This window comes from Bactrocera latifrons, unplaced genomic scaffold (genome assembly GCF_001853355.1).
Source record: "Bactrocera latifrons isolate USDA-ARS-PBARC rearing strain unplaced genomic scaffold, ASM185335v1 scaffold_4, whole genome shotgun sequence".
Taxonomy (NCBI): Eukaryota; Metazoa; Arthropoda; class Insecta; order Diptera; family Tephritidae; genus Bactrocera; species Bactrocera latifrons.
This window is the reverse complement of record NW_017537045.1, coordinates 2,517,389-2,539,784: the sequence shown is the minus strand read 5'-3', so window position 1 is coordinate 2,539,784 and position 22,396 is coordinate 2,517,389. Positions and strand designations below refer to the sequence as shown.

The window sequence follows — 22,396 nt, the reverse complement described above, 5'->3', positions numbered from 1 at the left end:
TAATTATAATATTTTTTTTTTCAAAACATCATATGTTTTCTTCAAAAAATTTTTAAAAACAAATTTTTCGTCTTAATGTAAAAAAAAAATGTAAAAAAAATTATTCCTTCAAAGTAAGTTCTTAAAACTCAGTTTTTCAAAGATCAAATGATTTTTCTGAGACAAATTTTATTACTGACAAATAAATTTACTTATATTTCATTTTCATTTCCTTTTTTTAACTTTTTTTTGAAATATTGTTTTTTACATTTGAGTTTTTTTTAAATTTTTTTTTTTTTGTGTTAAATACATTTTATTTGCAATCTATTTTAGTAAATAATAAGTAAATTTGATAAAAAAAAAACCATAATTTGACTCCCATGGGAGATCAAAAATAATATACAATATTACAAAATGTTCTAAATACAAATGTTTATATAAAAAATTAATTATACATTTCATATATTAGTATTTTTTTAATTTTTAAAAACGACTATTTACGAAATTCATGACAAACGAATACAAACGAATTTTTCTAAAACAAATTATATGCCCAGCTTAGCAAGTCTTTGGAATCTTTAATTAAAACGATAAGATATGAAAAACTTTACTACAAAACAATTTTTGTTTTTTTCAACAGATAACTTAAATTGTGAATTCCAGTCAATTAATTTTTCAAAACCTTAAAAAAAGGGGGAAGCTGTTTAAAAAAACTTATGGGTCTTTAAAAATATTTTTTAAAGTTATATGCATTTTTTAAAAGCTAAAAACCGTTTTTTATGATAAAAGCAAAAAAAAACAAAATTTTCATGAAAAACTCTTTTTTGTTTTGAAAAAATGAAAAAAAAAAATTAATTTAAAAATAGTGAATTAAAAAATAAAATAAGGGAATTGGTTAAAACAACGTAGATTATTTTAAATTATGTTTTCAATTTATTTGATTTTTTTAACTAAAAGCAAAAAACACTTTTTAATGAAGAAAAAAAAATACTACAAAAGCAGCTTTCTATGGAAATTTTGTTTTTTTTTTCAAAAATTTGTTTTAAAAAAGATTTGAAAAACATTAAATTTAAAATTGGTTTTAAAAATAAGGTTTGAAAAATATTTCAAAAATGAGTTTTAAAACAGAAATTCGAACTTTTTATGACACTTTTTTATAAATTGATTTCGAGTACTTTTTATAACTACCTCGTGATTATAATATAATATAAATAATAATTATTATAGTGTTTCAGTGCCAAAATTCGAAAGATCTATACATTTTTCTTTTATTTATTTCCATTTTCTTAATAGCAGCGCTCGGAACACTAGGGAAATGAATATGCAATATTAAACAATCATAAAACAATTTTTTTTTTATGATTTGAAAACGAATAAAAAAATGTTTTAGAAAGACGATTTGAAAATTTATTTAGAAAATATCATATATATAATATATTTGTCCATAAAATCTTTTTTGATTTAGTAACTTCCTTGTGATTATGATAAAGCTGCAATTTGGAAATACAAAATAAAATTGAGACCAATAAAACCAAAACCAAAATCACTTATCGAAGCAGTATCACCAACGTCATTGACGCTCTAAAGCTTCGCTAAGCCCACCTAAAGGTCAACGATAACTACTGGACAGTTCACCACTTAAATAAGCGTTTGTTGAGGCAATTGATTCACAAAACTAACAGCTCAATTAAGTGAGCAAAATTAGAGCACAGCAGATTTGTAATAGCGCAGCAATTATGCAACACATTTTACTAATGTTTCATTATTTTTGCTGATTGATTCGCTTTTCAGATATATAGTATGTGCATATGTCTAATTAATAAAGATCAGTAATACTAATATAACATTTGATTTAAGGTCATTTGAGTTTAGAAAGACTTTTTAAGTTTACTCTGGCAGTAGTTAGGCATGCGAATAAAGAATAAGAGATGAGTAAATAAATATCAATGAAAGACCAATTATTAATATATATATTTAAATGTAAGTAGGTATGTATGTGTATATTAGCACTTACCTTACTTTAAGCGTGTCTCAACGTTACATTTTACTGTTTCTTCTTCAACTTCTTTCATATTAAGTTTAATCGTTTTTTTTTAACAAATTTTTCGTCTTCATTAAAAAAATTTAGAAAGAAGTGTTTCCCGAAAAGTTAATTTTGAAATCCCAGTACTTTCAAATATCAAACGATAAGTTTTTCTGAAATAATTTTATTCTTAAAAAAATATTTTTGTCTTACATTGACAAAAGAAAAGTTTAAGAACAAATTCCTCATCTAAATTTAGTAAAATTTTGAAAGAAATTTTTAAAGAAACAAAGAACTTTTTTAACCCAGTTTCTTTCAAAGATCAAAACGGTAAGTTTTTCTGATGCAATTAATTATCAAAAATATATTGTTAAAAAAATTTCAATAAATTTTTTTTTTCAAAACTATATATTTTACAAAACAGTTTTTTCTTCTGTAATAATCTTTTACCCCAAAATGTTTCTCAAAAACTGTGTTTGTTTCGAACTCCAAAACCATGTTTTTGTCTTTTACAAAAAACATAGTTGTTAATTTTAAAAAATTCAAAACATTCTTTCAAAACCCTATATTTAAAAAAAAATTTTTTTTCTACATCAAAACAATATTAAAAAAAAAATTTTTCCAAGAGATGTTTTTCCAAAAATATATTTTTATTAAAAATTTCGAAAATAGTTTTTTCAAAAACATATATTTTTTCCAAAACTTTGTTGAAAACAGTTTTCACCTATATATGTGCATCAAAAGATTTTGTAATAAAAAAATATTAATATTTTTGTCGAAACTTTTTATAAAAAACAATTGTTTTGTTTTACTTATTCAATAATCAAGAAAATAATATTAATGTTTACTATAAATTTGTTTGAACTACTGTTCACTAAAAGCATCAAATCTAGCCAACGAACAACCGTTACATACTTATTATTGCAAACTCACTGCCTGATTAATTGTTTTGGTGGCGTTTCTTTTGTTTGCACCGGTTGCGTTTTCTGCTTACTACTTCATATCTCTACCGTAAATTAGCTACTGTGAAGCTTTGTAAATTTACTTTTTTCCTATAAATATATATTTCTCTCATAAATTACCAGATACTTCAACCCACATTAATAATGTTTACAGCTTGCCGCTGTTACCAAGCGATTTTGCCGTCTTATGACTTGGCGGAATTTTAGAATCATTTTGTTGTTGCTATCAGCAAATTTATTATTTACCGCTACATAATCATCTGTTACATAACTGTGCAAAAGTCGGATTTTTACGATTACTTTCTCAAATTAAAACCGCCAAATTTACAAAGGCTTTTACACCCGAAACAGCTGAAAGAGCGAATATTCAAAAGACTTAAGCAGCGAACTTGGTGGCAAAAGGCGCACCCACAAGCAATACAAAAAATAAGCGGAGAACCGTCAGTGCGCACCTTACAAAGTATTTTAATGGCAAAGAATGCACTTTTAATACGAAAAATTAAAAAAAAATTGACAAAAAAATGTTAAAACAAAGAAAATTGCGGCTAATCTGCGACGGTAAGCGCGCTCATTTGTTTATGTATTCATTGTCGGCGTTTAAATATCAAATGTTTGTCACAGTTATGCCGCTAAATGTTCTGGCAGCTCTTATGTTATGCGACTAAAAGAAAAACAACAACAAATAGTCGTGTCAAATATGCAAAATAGTGCTGGTGGTGACGAACTTGGTGTGGCTGGGGACAGCTTAGAAAGTGTTTCGAAAGTGGAAGGGCTAAAAACACCGAACGATGTCACAAAAAATTATTGCCACATTATTTTCAAATAAAGTGAGAACTATTTATGTGCAGTTTTGGAACCAAAAAATCTTCTCCGGATCTGTACATGAGTCTAATTAAGCTGCATACTCTATATTTCAACGATTATTTCCTTAAAGAGTTGTGATACTTTTGTAATTACATATTATTTTCATATAAAATTACCAGCTGAGCAATGAATAAAAAGATAAAGTTTTGTAAGTTTTTAAAATATATTGCGGAAATCATCAATACATAGTTTTTTTGGACAACTTGACAACTATTCACTAATTGAGTCAAATTAAAACTTGACTGTCTCAACTTAAATTATTTAAAACTGAATTGTCTTAACTAATTTTGTTAACTAATTGACTCAATTGAAAACTTAACTGCCTGAACTAAGTGTTTCTATTTAAAGCGGAATCGTTTAAACTATTAAAATCGTTAATTCAAAAAATTTAAAACTTAATTGCCGCAACGAATTGCTTCAATTTATAAATTACTTGGCTCAATTGATTCAATATAACACTTAATTGACAAGATTTTAAACTAATTGTTTCTATTTGAAAGGAATGGTTTTAATTAATTGATTAAATTTAAAACTTAATTGTCTCAACTAATTGTGTCAACTTAAAACTTAATTGGCAAAATTTGAAATTTATTTGACTCGGCTAATGAACTCAATAGAAAACTTAATTGTGGCAACACATTGACTCAATATTAAACTTAGTTGAAAAAATTGTTAATTTATTTGACACTCAATTGAAAAATTAATTGTCTGAACTTAATTATTTGATCGGAATTATTTAAACGAATTGTATAAATTTAAAACTTAATTTTTACAACTAATTGACTCAATTTAGAACTTGAATAAGTTTTCAATTGAATCAAATAAATTTCAAATTTTGTCAATTAAGTTCAAAATAATTAAGTTATTATCTGAACTCATTGTTTCCATATGAAGCGGAGTTGTTTTAAGTAAAAACTTAATTGTTTCAACTAATTGACTCAATTAAAAACTTAGTTGACTCAATTTAAGGCTTACTTGTGTCAACTTCTGGAATTGATAAAAATTACTAAAACGAAATAAGTTTTCCACTTCAGCTTCATAAACATTAATTTTACACTTAACTCCACCTCAACTCATTTTTATTAATTCATTAATAAAAAAAAAATTGTTTTCTAGTGTTTTCCCATCCTAATTGACTTGTTTGAATTTATGTACATTTGTATTTTGTTGCTTTTTAACATTTATAATCGCTTTTACCTTTCTTATTTGTTTATAAAATATTTGGAAAATGAAGCATAAATATTTCGTGGAAAAATATTGAGTTGGAAAATATTGTATTCGAGTTAAACAGTTTTATAAAAAAATGGATGGTATCTTAAATATGATCAGCATAGCTGAGTTGAGTATAATTGTCAAAGTTGAAAGAGACAACAACGACTTACACTGGAACGCATAACTGATTATAACCTATGACTCAGTATATTCTTCAACTCCTCTTTTATATGAAAATTACTGTGTTTATGGAAAGAGGAACGACAGCACGAAATTAAAATATGTTATAATCCTATTTTGGTATCTCTCTGCTCACTTGGATTCTCCTTTTTAGCTTACTTATGATATTGTAAACATTCGTTAAGTGGTTTGAAAGCAAAATCGTTAATCGTGCTATTAAAAAATATATTCTCCTAACGCAAATCTAGTTATGGAAACTATATGGAACTGCACAATTTATTAATTTCAGACGTCATTTATATTTATTATTTTATACAGGTAATTTATCTATATAAATTTTATTATCCTTTGATTAATTTATGTAGTCGCGTTTTCATAAAATTTATTACACTTTTACTTGTTCACATAATACTAAAATTATTGTGAAAATAAAAAACGAAAATTTAAAATTCCGTGGTTAACGGCGGTGATTTCACTTGTTAAGCTGGAATCCTTTTAACTATGCTGTAAATATTTGTCACCAGCAACTCGGAGTCGTAAAGTGCCGATTTGCTATGCACGAATATTTGAGTGTCTGTGTTAATAGCGCATTTAATAGTTTAATAATAAATAATAATATATATTTATAATAAAAGCATGTTGACTTTGAAAAAGTTATTAAAATGTGAGCATTAAACTTGCATTAAAAACAAGAGTTCCTCGTAAAATTGCGCGGCAGAGTGCCACACTTGTGCTGCTGTTTGCCGTTGCTTAAAACCACCAGCGTTGACGTTGGTGCAATAAGAGTAATGTCGGCCACCACATATGTAAGTGTTTATATGTGACCATGACAGGCTTAAGTGTTACAGGTGGGCAATTGTGCTTATTTTTATGCGTCATTTGTTATTAGTGCGGCACTTTTGAAGGATTTTTGTGCTCTGCAAGGACTTACTTTTAAAGGGTTAATTTTCGTATTTTTATTGCGTGGCGATTAGCTTATTTGCACAGGTTTGCTTATATGATATTGTGAACATGATTGTTTAGCTATTTGGCAGTGATTTTTATGAGAAAATTAATGGAAGGTGCTGGAGGAGGAGAGAAGAACAGAATATTGCCTTTGTTAAGTAGCAAAAGGGAGGACAGAGCTGAATGTGCTAAATTGTAGCTTTAAAACAGGGTTTTGTTGAGCATAAAATATTTATGTATCTTCTTAAATTCATAAACTAGCTCACTTTTGAGTCATACTTGAGGCTCCGAGATATATTTATTAAACTTATTTCTCTAATGAAAAGGGTATCCATAAAGTTTGTCACGATGTTCATAAAATCCAGAAGGAAAGGACGAACCCTGTGAAATATACATATATATATATACGATCAACGTGACGAGATGGGTCGATTAAGCCATGTCCTTCCTTTAGTCTGTACTAGTACTTCAGTTTTTAAGATATTGAAGATACTAACTGTCACGAGGTTTTCTTACAAGGATTAAGCCAATATGCCAAATTTATCGTACGCGGACGAAGTGAGCTTTCGCAAAGTTAAGTTATGTTGGTACTAGGTGAATACAATGAGTTAGCTTGCTAATTTACAGTTTTACCGCTTCGTACAAATGAATTTAACGTTGTAAAGGTATGTCTTTCTATGGCAGCTTTTAAAAAGCTACAAAAGTTCTGCCAAACTTGAATCGAGCTTTGAGGCACCAAAGTCTACTATTTTTTCCAAATAAGCTTTCGAAATTTTTTGTCGCGACAATCGAGAGCTTTAAAGTTGTGTTGAACCTAGCTGAAGTTTTGAGACAAATTAATCTGCTTTAATTCTACGAAAGCTTTATAATGAACTATGTGCGATGTTTAGAAGAAGCTGTCTGCGCTTTTGTTTTCTCTTTTTATGGGAAATTTAAAAAGTGGGATTCTTTTTGTTTTAATAAATGGTTAAAATTTTCAAGTTTTGAGACTTAATCTTATTACTTTTATTGAAAGCACTTGGAAGGCTTTATTTCGTACAATTTCTTGTATGTCAGCTTTATAATGAAATATAAAGACATTTAAAAAGAAGCAGTCAAATTTGTGCTCTATTTTAAAATTTTTTGAAAAAAGTTGTCGAACATGACGCAAGTTTTGAGAGATATTAATCTTATTGCTGTATTTGAAAGCTATCGGAAAGCTTTATACTGCGTCATTCGAACTTTTTATGTTTATTCTTTTTATGGGAGTTTTAAAAAGCTTTCTAAAAATAGTTAAAATTTTCGAGTTTTGAAACTCAATCTAGTTACATTCGTTCAAAGCTCCAGCTATATATCGGACCGTTTCTTCCATGACAGCTTATAATGGACTATGACGGATTTTTAGAAGAAGCTCAAATTTGTTTTACTGTTCTCTCTTTCCATGGAAGCTTCCGAAAAGCTTTTCAAAAAATATGTCAAACTTGGCGCAAGTTTTGAGATATATTAATCTTCTTGCTTTATCTGAAAGCACAGAAAGCTTTAGAGGGGACCGTGAGAACTTTTTAAATATGTTTTGGGTTCCCAAAAAGCTTTTGTAAACTTGGCTCAACTAAGCTTTAATTTCTTTCGAATAACAATACCAAACAATACCAGCAACAACTTTTCACTTCAAAAAAAGGTGTGCCACGATCTAAACGATCACCTAATTTTATCAGCAGATTTTTATGTTGGAAAAAGTTGGCATTTTTTGAATTCCCGAATCATTAATGCAATCACAAACAAGCACAAAATTCACCGACAACATCATCAACCATTTAATCTGATTAACGGCAATTACTTATTTGCTTTTTGTTTCAATTTCTTGCTACGAATCAAACAAAAAGCTGTGAAATCGCTAAATGCTGAGCGCCAATAGGCGTGGCAACGTCAGCGCGTTACTCTAACGGTTTTCCACCAATTTTACTGCAACAACAAAATGCCGATCATAAACAAAATCAACGCCTGTTTAATGCATCTGACGCTAGCAACTAATTGTGGGGAAGCACAACAGCAAAACAAGATGAATAACGAAACGAAAACAACAAAAGCAACATTAAAAGCGCTTTAGTAGCATTTTATTGTTGCTTTGATCTATATCGGTGGCTTGTTACAATTATATTTATATTTTTTCTTTGCTAATGTTGTTGCTGTTTGCGGTTGCCAACACTTTCGTTGGTCTGCTGCGCCCAACACTTTTTACACGATTTTCTCTGCTATTTTATTAAGTGTTTTTTTCTTTTTACGTTTTTTAGGGCAATTTCGAATGTGTGGCAAGCTTTGGAATTCTTCTGCTGCTGGAGCGGCAAATCGATTTTCGTGCGACCTAAATCGACAAGCGACGATATTGTGGCAGCAACCAAAAATCCTACATACTTACATACTATATATGTATATGTACATATGCATCTGTATGTGTTGGAAAATATTGCATTCAAATTCAGTTAGACAAGTGCTGAAATTGTAAGATGATAAAAAGGCGCAAGTGTTGACAACATAAAAAAACAACAATGTGTTATGCTTGATTTTTTGTATGTACCAGTAATACAACAGCAGTAAACAAATGCAGACGACAGTAGAGTTGGCTTAACACAAATTTGCTGAGAACCAAATTTTCGGGATTGCGTAATTATCTATGCAATTAAAGGTAGCTAAAAATTTAAGCAAGGAAAAAAAAAATAATTTTCTATGATTGCCAAATGGAGTGATATTTCGGGATTGTGTTTGAAAATCCCGTTCGGAATATTTCAAGATGCCAAAGTGGTTTATGAACGTCACAAACGACTAGTATTTTCCATTGTAATACTCTGACAAGTAAACGAGTTTCAAAAAAAAAATTACGTTTTTTAATATTTTTTTTTTTTTAACAAAATGAAAAACGGCGAATCTCGAAACCTAGTGTTTGTAGTTGCGCTCACCCGAAAATTTTTTGTTGTTTCAGAAACACTTTCAAGCTAGTTAACTCTATCTAAGAGGGTTGTTTTTGATGATCTTTTAACAATCTCAAAAAAATCGGGATCCCGAAATTAAAATTTTAAATTAAAAGTTCATCGAAAATTTAGTACATTGCATTTTATCCGTTCGGAATATTAAGTTCCAGCTATGCTTTCAGCAATCCCGAAAAAATCGGTATCCCGAAACTAAAACTTTAAATTATAAAATCATTGTAAGCTTAGTACAATGCATATTTTCCGTTAGAACTGTCAAATTCCTGCTATTCTTTTAAGAATCCCGAAAAAATCGGGATCCCGAAATTTAAATTTTAATTATAAATAACTTTTTTATATTTCAACCGTCAAATTGTTGTTGTTCTTTTAATACATGTAATTCCAATACATTTTTAGGCTGTTTGCCGCCGACAAGTAAATCGCGAAACCAAAATATAAAATAAAATACAGGTAAGACTAAAAACAATTTGTGTTATTCTCTGCTGCACCAAATATATTTGTTTTTGTTGTTATGGTTTGCTTCTCTCTTTTCGTTCCTACAGGCGTTACAAACAGCGCGACGGTCAACGTGCTTTTCCTCACATAGCAAGAATCACGATTTCTAAGGCAACATCTAATAAAACAATAACAGCCGCTATAAATAATTGCAACAGCGACAACAATATTCAGAAGAATAGTTGAAATTAAGAAATAGTGAATAAGACTGGCAGAAGATGAAGGAAAATTTAGCAGGCAAAATATATGTATATTTTTTAAGAGAGATGGAAAATAGACGGAGCATGCTGGTGAAAATAAATAGATATTTTTTGACACTTGGACTTTCTTTTCAGTTCTGAGCAAAGAAATAGAGGAAAAAAGAAAAACCACTCAGAACAGAGTTTTTTGTAGAAGACGAAGAACACGTAGAATATCTTCTTAGCGGTTCCAAGATTTTATATAACAAAAGAATCACAATTATCGGTCGCGGCGATTTACGATGTCTCGAAATTGCGCATATAAAACTTTTCGAATTCATAGACTTCATCAAGACCACAGATTGTAGAAGACACAGTTCGTTTTTTCTTTTAAAAGATCAAATAGAGCATAAATGTGAATTTCAATTTCGCAGAAGCTTTCGAAGCGAAAAATTACCGCGGTTTTGCAAACTCAGTAAACAAGTTACAAGAAAAATAAGATCAAGTTACACTGCTATAGGAGATATGACAAATTTTGGGTGAACAAGAAAGCACCTTTTAGTTCATGTGACACCTTAGCTCTGGCGCTCTGAAAAAGCTTCACATACAGCACCCAAGCGTTATCCCTTATGAAATGGCATGCGATTTTCAAATGCAATTATTAGCGCACGTCAGTGTAGTTATTATAATATACTAACTTCACTTCCAAATTCACTCAGTTCAGTGTCCTCAACTCCTTCAAGCCAATTTTTATTACGCAACAACTCCTTCGGGTAATCAATTGACTCTCAAACTGCCTAGTAATTTTCAGCTGTCTCACATGAGAGTCGCTGCCATGATTCATGTGCATGTAGGCATATTTGCTAGGAGGATTTATAAATTCAACCTGCCGGCTATTTGAGTATTTATGTATTTATTTTAGCATTACAGGTGAATCATAGGAAATTTTGAAGCGAACAAATGTAAAGCAATTAATTGAGAAGGTATTACTAGGCGTAAGCAGAGAGAAGCAGGCGTTAAAAAGCAATAAAATATTATAAGATCAAGAACAATGACCTTGAGATAAATTTACTTAACGATTGCTATATGCTTGTTGGAGGCGCGTCTTTTGCTTGCGGTAGGCGCTTTGATTTTAACCGGAAAATTGAGGATTTTATTGCTTTAAGATGCTAATGAATTTTAAGGATAGATTTTCATTTCTCAAATATAATAAAGATCACAAACGATCAAACGTCCCTAATCTTTTGCAAAAGCGACGTCGTGTAGAAGTCGCAAAAGAGATGTTTGAAAATGTAGCAAGCCACTGTGACCGCATTAAGACTAGTGACCAGCTGTATCTTTATAGATATGACAACGAAACAGTCCAACTATCTGGCGAACAGCCGTCCAAAATGAAGTCGACATCAGAAAAAACAAAAGTCACTGAAATCACTGAAAGCCATCGCAGTCGGAGTCATTATAGGATAAGCTGCCATACAAACTGAACAATCGGAATCAAGTTTTATAAGGAATCTGTGAAAGGTACGTAGTTTACCTTTTATATTTCGCGATTTGCAACCCCAGTGTTGCTGTCCCGCAACTCGCAACTTCATCGAAAAACTTGACATTTCTGATGTTATACGTACACAGAACATTTTGACATACGAGCGATATTTGTGTTGCTTACAGTAACTTGAAATATTCGTCCCAGCTATAAAATATACATATATAAAATGCGAACATTCTCGCGCTATTATATTAACACGGCGTGGATTAACACTACGACACTGCATCATTGAACTTAATTCAATTTTTGGCCATGAAGTTGAGTTTATCAGTGTTATGATTGCCTGTTTTTGTGGCAAAAATGGACTTGTCGCAACCATACTACTGGATCAATGCAGAACAGCAAATTCTTATTGGTACACAACCATTTTTCTGCCAGTTGGCTTTAAAGAAATCAGAGAAACCAATCACCGAAGACGGTTTTGAGTACTCAAATCATTAAATTGTCGAGTAATCCACTGTAAAGTCTTGACTTGATACCGATTGGCTTTTTTTTTATTCCCGTACGTAAAAGATAAACAATTAGGTTAACATTTCCGATACATACAGAATCGGTTGATGCATTCAAAATGCATGCTTTTGAGATACCGCAATCAGAGTGTCAAAAGTGCTTCAAGAATTACTGCAAACGCATGGAAAAATGCATGGAATTTATTGGAGCATATTTTGAAGAACAGTAAGCCGATTTTCGATAAATAAAATTAGTTTTTGTTCTATTCTTTTTCCCGAAACATAAAGGCAAGCGTCGTATTATTAACTGAAGTTATCGTTTTTTTTTCTTTGTTTTTTGTCAATCCGGGTCAAATTTGATCAAATGATATTAAGCTCAATATATGATTAGTAAACTTAAAGCTATGTTGAAATCCCAGTTTGTGGTCAATAAATTATATAAATTCTTTCATTCTTTTTACTAAAGTGTTCAAAGATGAATATAAAACTTCACCTACTAGACTGTATGTTTCTCTCTGTATATTTATTAGTTGTAAAACTTTCTTATCAAAAAACATATATGCAAATATATTATATAATACCTAACCTTGAAATAAATCACCAGTTTCGACATTTGTCTCCCAATATAAAGCATATTTTATAAATAATATTGAAGAATGTGCACAAGAAGGACACGTAATTTCCATGTACTGACCTTTCTTAAGGTTTCTCAAGTTATGTCAAAGTCAAAAAGTTAATTTATAAACAATAACAAAAGCTTAAATATGTTTTCCTTAAAATTTAACAGTTATTTTTATTGCGGATTACTTCATTCTGTTCTTCAATAGTTTAACTTTACATACAAAATTCGCTCACACGCTTAAAGCTTAACAGCGCTAAGCTGGCGAGCGTTCTTTCATATTTAAATGCCATTAAGTTTCATTAAAAACATTTCGAAATAATAATAAAATATCCATAATCTGCTAATAATGTCTCAAATGCAAATATCTTTGTATATAATTATAAAGTCACAAAATCAGCAAGAAATCAAATTGCCCGCCATTAATCATTAAACTCATTAACAAACAATCTGTTTCTTCTCTTCAAAATTAATAGCAGTCAATGAAAGAGATTAGCACCCACCTGTTTTCTGTAACGCAGTTGATATCTGCTATTTAAGCTTCTTTACCTCGTTATTGTTGTTGTTACGCCTACTGCTGAAGCGTGTCGTATAGCTAGTTAGTGTTTTTTTCGGAAAGAAATTTTGTAAATAGACGCCCACTTGTATGCTATTATATATATATTATATTAACTATATTAATAGTTGTTTGCAGCAATTAAAATATTGAAATTTATATATTTATTTGCTGCTGCTTCTTCCAAGCTTTGAATGGGTTTAGTATTTTGTTTTAATAATATTTCCTTTGCGTTGGTTTCTTGAAAATGCTGTAAAGATAAGCAGAAATGAAGTTTCGCTTAATTTGCATTTTCAAAAAAGAAATTAAAAACTTTTGGAGCTAAAATAAAATATATATATGTATAAGAAACATAAACATACAATATATATCAGATCAAGTAGCAACAATAAGACATTTCAAACAATTAAATATGCAAATACGAGTATTTCAAAGCGTCTCTTTTAAAGTCTATGAATAAACTTATTTTGGAGATTTTTAAATATTTTTAGAAAATTTGCAAATAAGTGAATAAACAGAGATAAGGAAAGATAAAACTGAATAAAGTAGATAAAATAAGATATGCGATAAAAGCAAAAAAGAAGAATCAATAAAAAAGTTAAAAGTATAAGATAAGAAGAGATATATAAATCAAGATAAGAAAAGAAATATTGAAAGACCGGGTAAGATAAAAATTGTCTTATAATAATATCATATTACATCTGAGAAAATACAACACAAAATAAACAACTAAGAAAGGCGCAAATTCAGATGCAAATGATCATTTTATAATCACGAATTTTTGAAAGATCAAAGTTTTAAATTATACATTTCGAATTGTACAGTAAGGAAGAGCTAAGTTCGGGTGCATCCGATCATTTTATACGCTCGCAACTTCCAACAATCAAAGCTCGGGAAATTCCTGCAGGTCTTCTTACTGGAGAATAAACTACAATCACCTGATATCTTCCTAACTTACATTGAAGAACGTAAACTTATACTAAGTTTTATTGCTATATTTTAGTTCGTACCTAAAATTATATTCAAAATATCTTCAAATGATAAACGTTTGATAACTTTGGAATTTCCTTCTTTCCTTGTTTTCGCAGATCAATGAAAATTACACCATCCTCCTCAAATCTTCATACCTATGATCACCACCTTGGTTTTCCATTGATAATTCCAAAGTGGTAACTTGACCGAACAGGCTGAATTTAATGTAATGTGATGAATAAAAGAGAAAAACATCAACCAAAAGATCGGAAGTCATCGTTTTAGAGAAAAAAGGTTTTAAGTAAAGACCGAGTCCACATTACACTAGAATAACGAAAATCTGTATACATATGTATAATCTATAGTATATGGGAGCTGTTTGGCCTAAAACCATTATTTTACATATTGCGCTGGTAGCTCATGGCTAAGTATCCTCTGGGTCGCCAGAAAACATCCGTTTGAAGGCGAGTTATCCCTTCTCAGAGTTGTGTGCTGGGTTTGGGACCCGCCACGTGAATAAAAAACATCCAAAATGAAAACGACACAACAGCCTGGGATGAGAGGATCATGGTCATGTTGTCAGAATGGATGAAAACACTCTAGCTCAGAGAGTATTCAACGCAGTACTAGCCAGGCGAAGCAGAGGAAGGGCTCCACACCGTTGGAAAGTGCTTCATTTACAACAATCAGCCGACGCAAGCATTAGCCAAGCCATAATTCTTGATCAGAGTTTACCAACCTAAGCCCTGGTTGGATTGCCAGCGAATTAACTGCTCTTCTACGGCCAAGATTACAATTTATGCCAGTATTATCGACAGTTGGACTGTCTGAAGGAAATAAAGTAATCACCAAGAAGAGGACAGCTTTAGCCCATAGAAGACGCATTGTGTTTCATCAGGGCGTAGGTCAGGCCACACACATCGATAGTGGCTTGCCAAAAGCTCTGTAATCCAGTTAGAGGAGATTAGAGCTCTATCTCGATTGCTGATAGATTTTACAAACAATCATTAGATGCATAAAGTTCGACAAAATTATTGATGACGTTAGCAGCATTTATTTAACCAGAGAACCTAACCAAAACAAATGAAATAATAAAAACAAAAAACAACTCGGAAAAGAGAATGGATTACACAGCCAAGAGATCTACATAAATATTATGTGAAGAGCGCTACATCGGTATCTTATACTCAGTACACACAAGCTATTTGGTCTATATTTTAATTTTAAGAGCTGTTAACTCAATCGATTAAGTGTATTTTCTACTTCGTGGTACTGGGTTCTACTTCGAAATAACTCTTTCAATCAGCTGAGTTTCTAATCAAACGGGAACAACAGGCTAAGAGTGAGAATATTGTTTTTGTCGAACTTGAGTGACATTTTCAACGATCTGGAGAAACGTTCTTCGTTTCGGTAGAAAATTATCAATGGAAACCAAGACTGTGATCACAGTAAGGCCTCATTCTCAACTTAAGCCCAGGTTGGATCTTAGGTACATGCTGTCCAAAGTTAAGATTTGAAAACAGCTTTATTTGTGCTTACGCCAAAAAAAAATTTGATATACAGTCACTCAATTAATAAAATATTAAAAAGAAAAAGAAAAATTTTAAGGAAATAACAACAAAAGCAAAAACCAAGCACAGTTATTGCTCATTTACAGTTATCAATCACTGTCAGTATGTGTTGAAAAGTCTCATTCACATATCTCAGCCGTATGAAAGTGCAATTTGCAGTACGGCCGACAACACGCCCATGTCAGCAACGGACAAGGCATATCAATGTCAACACAAACAACAACAAAACTGCTTAAAATGCACACAAAGTCATCACTAAGTAGCGACGGTCGAGGTCAAATGTGTATTGTTGCTGTTGTTGTTATTGCTTTGCGTACTTTTGTTGCTGCCATACAACTTCGCACTAAAAGAAAGCGCAGCTCTGACGAAGACGGCAGTGAAATCATCAACACTGGCAGATGTTTAAGGAGACGACGCGCACAGAACGGTGTGGCGTGAGGTGCACACCTTGTTGTTATTGCTGGCTGGCTGTCAGAAAGAAAGTGCGCATAGAGCCGAAAAGTCCAAAGCCAAATGGTGTTTTATTTGCAAATCTTCTACGCCAATATCAATATGTATGCGTGTGGTGGCAACAAACAATTGACGCATTAGCTTGCTGATTATATGGTGTGGTTTTTTGTACTGTTTACTTGTTGTTGCATTTGCATTTTTCTAAACAGCCGACATGCAATGCATTTTAAGCATTTTAGCACTGACACCTACTTTTCGAAAATCTGTATTTGTGTACAGTGGAACCTCGGAGAGATTATTAAATGAAGCATAATGGTGGGAAGACAACAAGAGAGTACAGCGAGTAATTTAGCGATAACGTTAAACGGCACATACAAAATTTATGATGATCTTTGCAACCTTAAAGTCCGGAAAGAGAGCGAAAACTATTACAATATTGAGGAGCCTTAGCACCTGAGGTCCCAATAAGTTAAGAAGTGAGCAGAACTCATAGACTGGTGAAAATTTGTTTGCTCACTTTGTGATCCAGAAAGAGAACGAAAACTATTCCAATATTTAGGATTCTTAACACCTGAGAACTCAATAACCTTGTTTAGAAGTGAGAAGAACTCAAATATTGGTGACAATTTAATTTTCCACTTTGAGATCCAGAAAGAGAGCGAAAACTATTTCAATAGTTAGTGATCTTTATTCATGAGACACCCAGTTTTCAAGAGAAGAACTCGTGGTCTAGTCAAAATTAAGTATTTGTAAAACCCACCAGCAACATTGTGTTGACTCTCTCACTCTTTCTTACTCTCTCTTTAATAATACAAAATTCAAGAGATCAATTCTACTTTCCTGAACAATGTTAAAAGCAATAGCTAAATGAAAAGGAAAGAATTTGAAATAAAAAAAAATCTGCGACTAAGAAAATTTTCTCCGCTGCGAGCACAACGAACCTAATAGTACCGTACGTGTGACCGCTTTTGCTCTAGCGTTCACTTTTTAACTAGTCATCCAACCGAGCATGCTTCGCGCGTACAGTGTACCGAAGACGCCTAAATTAGGCAGCACAAAACATTAGGTGCTTACACTCTCTGAGATTACTATACAACTATCGGTGGTTTGTTAACCGTGAGCGCTCAAATTTCAATCTCTCATTACTAAGACAATAACTGGTTATCAATGAAGAAGCTGAGAGAAATTTACTGAGGAATTGATGATGTGTTTGGAATTATGAAGGAACATTATGGAGGTTGAAAGGATAAGTGAGACATATGTGAACCCGGGCAGGGAAAGAGAGTAACCGGAAAAATTAAAAAGGGGTAAATATTGTATTATTGGTTCTGGTGTTGAGTGAATATGCTCGAATGTATCTTAAAATGATATAGTAACAAACTAACACCGAAAGCTGTCAACAGCAAGGCGAATTTCGTTCAAGTAAACGTCAACAATTTGGTTATTAAAATGCAGAACACATTAATTTTAATAGTGAAAAACTTATCTAACCAGAGAAGAAAGGGACATAAACCTCTTAAATAAGGAAATTGATCCTTTGAAAATTATGTTGAAGTGAACACACAGCAAAATATTGAAAGCGGAACAACGCCGTGAATACCGAAAGTACCTATAAACGAAGAATTTTTATGCTCTTACAAGATGCTACAAAGTATACTAGTTAATGTTTATTATCATTCGGAAGAACATGCTTTGGCATTTATTTTTTTGAAGATTAGCTCTTGCAAATTATTTTCTTTGAAAGTGCTTCTACTTGGAATATGGGAGCTCGAGTGATTCGTGGGCTGACATCACACCTTTTCGGCATTAAATAATAGTTTTCTACGTTCACTTAATTTTTACATATTAATATTTTACACACGGACTGACATACATATACGGTATAAAGTCAACAGTAAGTTTGTATTACTTGTGAGCACTACGAGTAGTATTGATCAATTTTATTCCGTTTTAGTTACAATGATATACAGTTTATTCGTAAAAGGTGCTCTTTGAGTTTCACAAAGGTAAATCACATATTAGTCGATACAATAGTATAAGATCAAACTGGAATTTTAAAAATATTAATAATAGGTATGTAGCGTCTTAAGATAGTATTGACCCGATTTTACCCATTTTTCGTGGCACTACACATGATAACCACTGTCACACACCGTCTCTTGTCAAAGTTTCATTATAACAACTCACAAATTGACAGCTGTTTTCTGTAAGAAGTCAGCCATCAGCCATCAGCACTAGCTCTTCATATCCGGTATCTGAGCACTTGATACATTATGATCTTCGACTATTTGTAGACGGTAGGTGGCATATCTTGAAGAACTATTTGTGGCAAGTTTTATTACGATAACAACTTGTAAGCTTCTTTTGTATGCTGTTAAGTGAAAGAATCAGATGGAACTTAAAATAATTATCTGGGAAGTATAATGAAATACTTCGAGTCAAGTTCCTGAGTCATAAGATTTCACCAAAAGGTGGATGGTACCATTGCCAGTATGTTATTCCTTGCTTTGTGATGTCAAAACGAAAGTAGCCGCAAGATTTGTTTACAATTATTATGGAAGTTTGACAATTCGTTTCGCCGCCTATCGGAGGAGAATAAGAAATTTGCGAAAAAGGTTAAGGCGGCAAAAGCGTCTCGCAAAGCAACGCAGCTATGCGCAGAAGGCAACACAGTTTTATTTTCGCTTCGATTCACGATGTGGTAAAATTTATTTTCTTGGCAATAAATCGGTTCGTATGAATTTCATCGGCTCAACTTGACTCGGGAACTTTGTGTTTTTAAAACTGGTATTGGCGGTTACCTCAACTCGTCTTTGTCGCTAAAATTCTTTCTAGACCACAACCTCTTGAGAATGGTTTTTCTATATTTCTATTTATTAAAAATAATAATAATATAAATAAAATATTAATTTTTTTATAATAAATAGAATATTACAATGCGAAACTCAAGCTGATATTTTTCGCGGATATTTTTTGATATGGATACCACTTAAAAAAGTATTGATTCAAAAACATTTAAATCATGAGATTTAATATCTATAAAAAAAGAAATATTTAAAAAATTTAATTTAATTTTGTATTACCATATAAAGATAAAACTAAATAACTGTCAGAAAGCTAACCCTTACATATTTTTAAAAGTAGATTGCCATATTTTCATACAAATAAATTTGGTCAAATAAATTTAATTCTACATTATCAGGAAATTTAGAGTATCTGAAAATGCAAATATTGTTTACGGCGTTGCCACCTTTTTATTTTCTTAATGCAATAACGCTTTAAAAATAATAAATATAGCAAAAATGTAATTCTACATTATGACGAAATTTGGGGTATCTGAAAATGCAAATATTATTTACGGCGTTGCCACCCTTTTAATTTATTAATGCAATAATGCATTAAAAATAATAAATATAACAATATATTTATCAAATAAATTTGATTCAAGCGTGCAAAAAAGGAAAAATATATCTAAACAAGGTTGCCAACTGTTTATATTATTTTCACGCAATTAATGTGATGAAAAAACTTAAATATTACAATATGTGCCCCAAAATAAGCATGCTTGAGCTTTAAAATATTTTTGAGAATTTGAGAAGGGTTGCCAGTTGTTTGACAATATTTTTTTAATAAAATTTTATTTTTAGTTACTGTATGGGCATCGAATATAGTTTTAGAACTTAGTGACAGATTTATGCTTAAGTTTTTTTCTGATAATGTTGCCTTCTTTTTTGTTTTTTAATTCGACAAAAGGTATTAAAGCAATTAATGCAACAAATTGGATATCAAAAACAAGTTACTTGAGTATGCATAAAGTTGAAAATATTTCTGAGCAAGATTGCCAACTGCTTACATTATTCGAATGCAATTAATTTAATAGAGAGAGTGAATTATTACAATAAAAATTGCTTAATATTATTAAAAAAAAGAAATTGTATTAATACAAAAAAGTTAAATATTACAAAATGGACATTAAATTAAACATGTTTCAGAAAGCGTAAACTGGAAAACACGAAGAGTTGCCACATTTTTATTTAATTAACATAAAAAAGTAAAATATTACAATATGAATCGAAATAATTATGTTTCAGAAAGCTTAAACTGGAAAGTATTTTGGAGAAGAGTTGCCACCTTTTTATTTTTTTTAATACCAAAAAAGTTAAAATTCCAATATGGACGTCGAAATAATTAAGTTTCAGACAACTTAAGCTGGAGAAAATTTAATAAAAAGTTGCCACCTTTTTATTTTTTTTAATACCAAAAAAGTTTAAATTACAATATGGACATCGAAATAATTAAGTTTCAGAAAGCTTAAACTGGAAAACATTTTTGTAAAGAGTTGCCACCTTTTTATTAATTTTTTTATTTTTTTGTTTTTTTATTTAAAGTATAAAAAAGAATGAAACAATAATGAAATCAAATCTTATTGGTAGTATGCACATCAATTTAAATAGGCTTCAGTTAACTTAACTTGAAAATATTGTTGCGAAAGGTTGTCACCTTTTTAATTTAATTTTTTTTTTAACTCAATGAATGTTTTGAAATTACATATTACATACAAAATAGTTATCAAACTAAAGAGTTTTGAAGTATTATTTGAATTTGAAAATATTGTTGCGTAGTGTTGCCACCGTTTTATTTATTTTTGATTCAATGAATGTGGCGAAAATAACGAGATATTACATACACTTGTTTTGTCAAACAAAAGCGCTTAAAAGTAAAGTTTTGCCGATGATATATTTGACTAAAGTTGCCAACTGTATGAAATTTGTTGATTTTTTTTTAGATAAATTTATTATACCATATTGGTATCAAATCTAATACATTCGATAACTTTTAACTCCAGTGCGCACAATTTTTTCGATTTCTGTCACTCTTACGGAGTATTTACTGTACCTATGCATGTGAGTTAGTAATTGCGAGCCGAACTGCGCATTAAGTCATTCAACTTTGAAGCTGATAGCCAAACAAACCATACTATTTTATATTGTTTGCGCAGTTACTGCATATGTCTACATTTGTGCTTGCTGCTGTAAACTTTCTTCAACCTTTCCGAAGCCAGGCACACACTGCAAACGACATTTTAATGCGAAATTAGTGAGAACCACTTTTGATGGTGGACGGTGAGAGGAAGCGAGGGCGTAGCAATATAAACATGTAAGCATGCTGCTTTTCCGCATACACCAAAATCATTGGTCATTAATAAAACAGCAACAGTAATAGTTGATTTTCTGACTGCATTGAGCTGTTAATAAATAAATATAAAAGAACCAGCAGTTGACGGGTGAAATTGGACACAACACCCAACAAAAGCGAAAACGAAGCGCTTAAACGTTAAGACAACGCCTAAGCGGCGAGCGTGCAGCACAACAACGCTTTGGCTCCAAGCGAATTACGAACAACGTTCAGCCAACATTTGCTGAGCGGAATTGTTAATTAAGGGATTTGCCGGATGGATGCGCGTTTTCGTTTAATTTATTTGTTTTGATTGCTTATTATTGTTGTTGTTTATTTGTTTTATTGACTTTTTGCTGCACTCACTTTCCCACTCGCATTTTTTGTAGCGCTGCCTCTCTGACACTTTGAGATCGCGGCGCAAACAGTGTGTCCATTCAAGCGTCTTTTATTGCCAGTATTGTAGTACGTAGTTTATTTATTTAACCGCTCATAGGTAATTTTTACTTTTGAATCATACGTGAATTCACCGCTCTGTTTCTGTCTCTGCCTCTCCCCCAATCCAGCATTTTGAAGTACTGTGGCAATTTGTCTTTGTCGCCGTTAGTTGTTATTGTTGCTGCAATATACATTATATTTAATTATTCGTGGTACATGTGTATGCATGCATGTAAATCAGCTGTAGCTCCCACTTTATGTATATTTGTGTGTGTAATTAGATATTGGCCCCCACTGACTGATCACCCGTTTTGCCCTATCGCGTAGTTAGAATTATAGTTTTGCCCGCTTCATATAGTTTTTGTGTATATTTTAAATGCGTTAGCTCACTTGCTTGCTATTTATTAGCATTTCACTTTCGGTGCTGTGAAATTTGATTGTCATTCGTTGCACACTTCGGCGCTGAGAAAATTAAAAATGAAAGTATGAATGATTAACAACGAAACCAATAAAACGAAAAGAACTACTGGCTTTGAGGAATTGAGTCCAAGTTGTACAATATTATTTTAGATTTAATTTTCATAAATTAATAAAATTATTTTTAGTGAATTTATCGATTTTTATCGATTTATTTTTATTTTTTTTTCAATCACTAAATATTTTTAATACATTTACAACTAAACTTCATCTCCCGATTTGGTTATCGATAATTTTAATCATAGTTATTTATGAMACTTTATTTTCTAAGCTTTTATTTACAAAATTAAACGGACTTTAATTTTTATTTTATTTTCATGAATTAATAAAATTATCGATAA

The 22,396-nt window shown here is 31.2% G+C and overlaps 2 protein-coding genes and 1 long non-coding RNA gene across 7 annotated transcripts in view; 1 reads left to right on the top strand and 2 right to left on the bottom strand.

The window, feature by feature from the left end:
* Positions 1 to 22,396, bottom strand: part of LOC108972454 (guanylate kinase-like) — a 137,591-nt gene that overhangs the window by 36,218 nt on the left and 78,977 nt on the right. The window contains exon 1 of one of the 5 annotated variants that reach the window (XM_018939044.1): positions 12,920 to 13,098. The exons of the other annotated variants lie outside the window; for them this stretch is intronic. The gene's annotated coding sequence lies outside the window, so the exon portion shown is untranslated. Of the gene's footprint in view, positions 1 to 12,919; positions 13,099 to 22,396 lie in introns of those variants that run through there. 5 annotated transcript variants of the gene reach the window in all.
* LOC108972451 (disheveled-associated activator of morphogenesis 1) overlaps positions 1 to 22,396 on the bottom strand; it is a 199,646-nt gene that overhangs the window by 100,257 nt on the left and 76,993 nt on the right. The gene's annotated exons all lie outside the window — the stretch shown is intronic.
* On the top strand, positions 8,442 to 9,824 carry LOC108972455. The gene is made up of 3 exons (XR_001993635.1): positions 8,442 to 8,827; positions 9,525 to 9,578; positions 9,671 to 9,824. It is a non-coding gene; the product is annotated as an uncharacterized LOC108972455 (long non-coding RNA).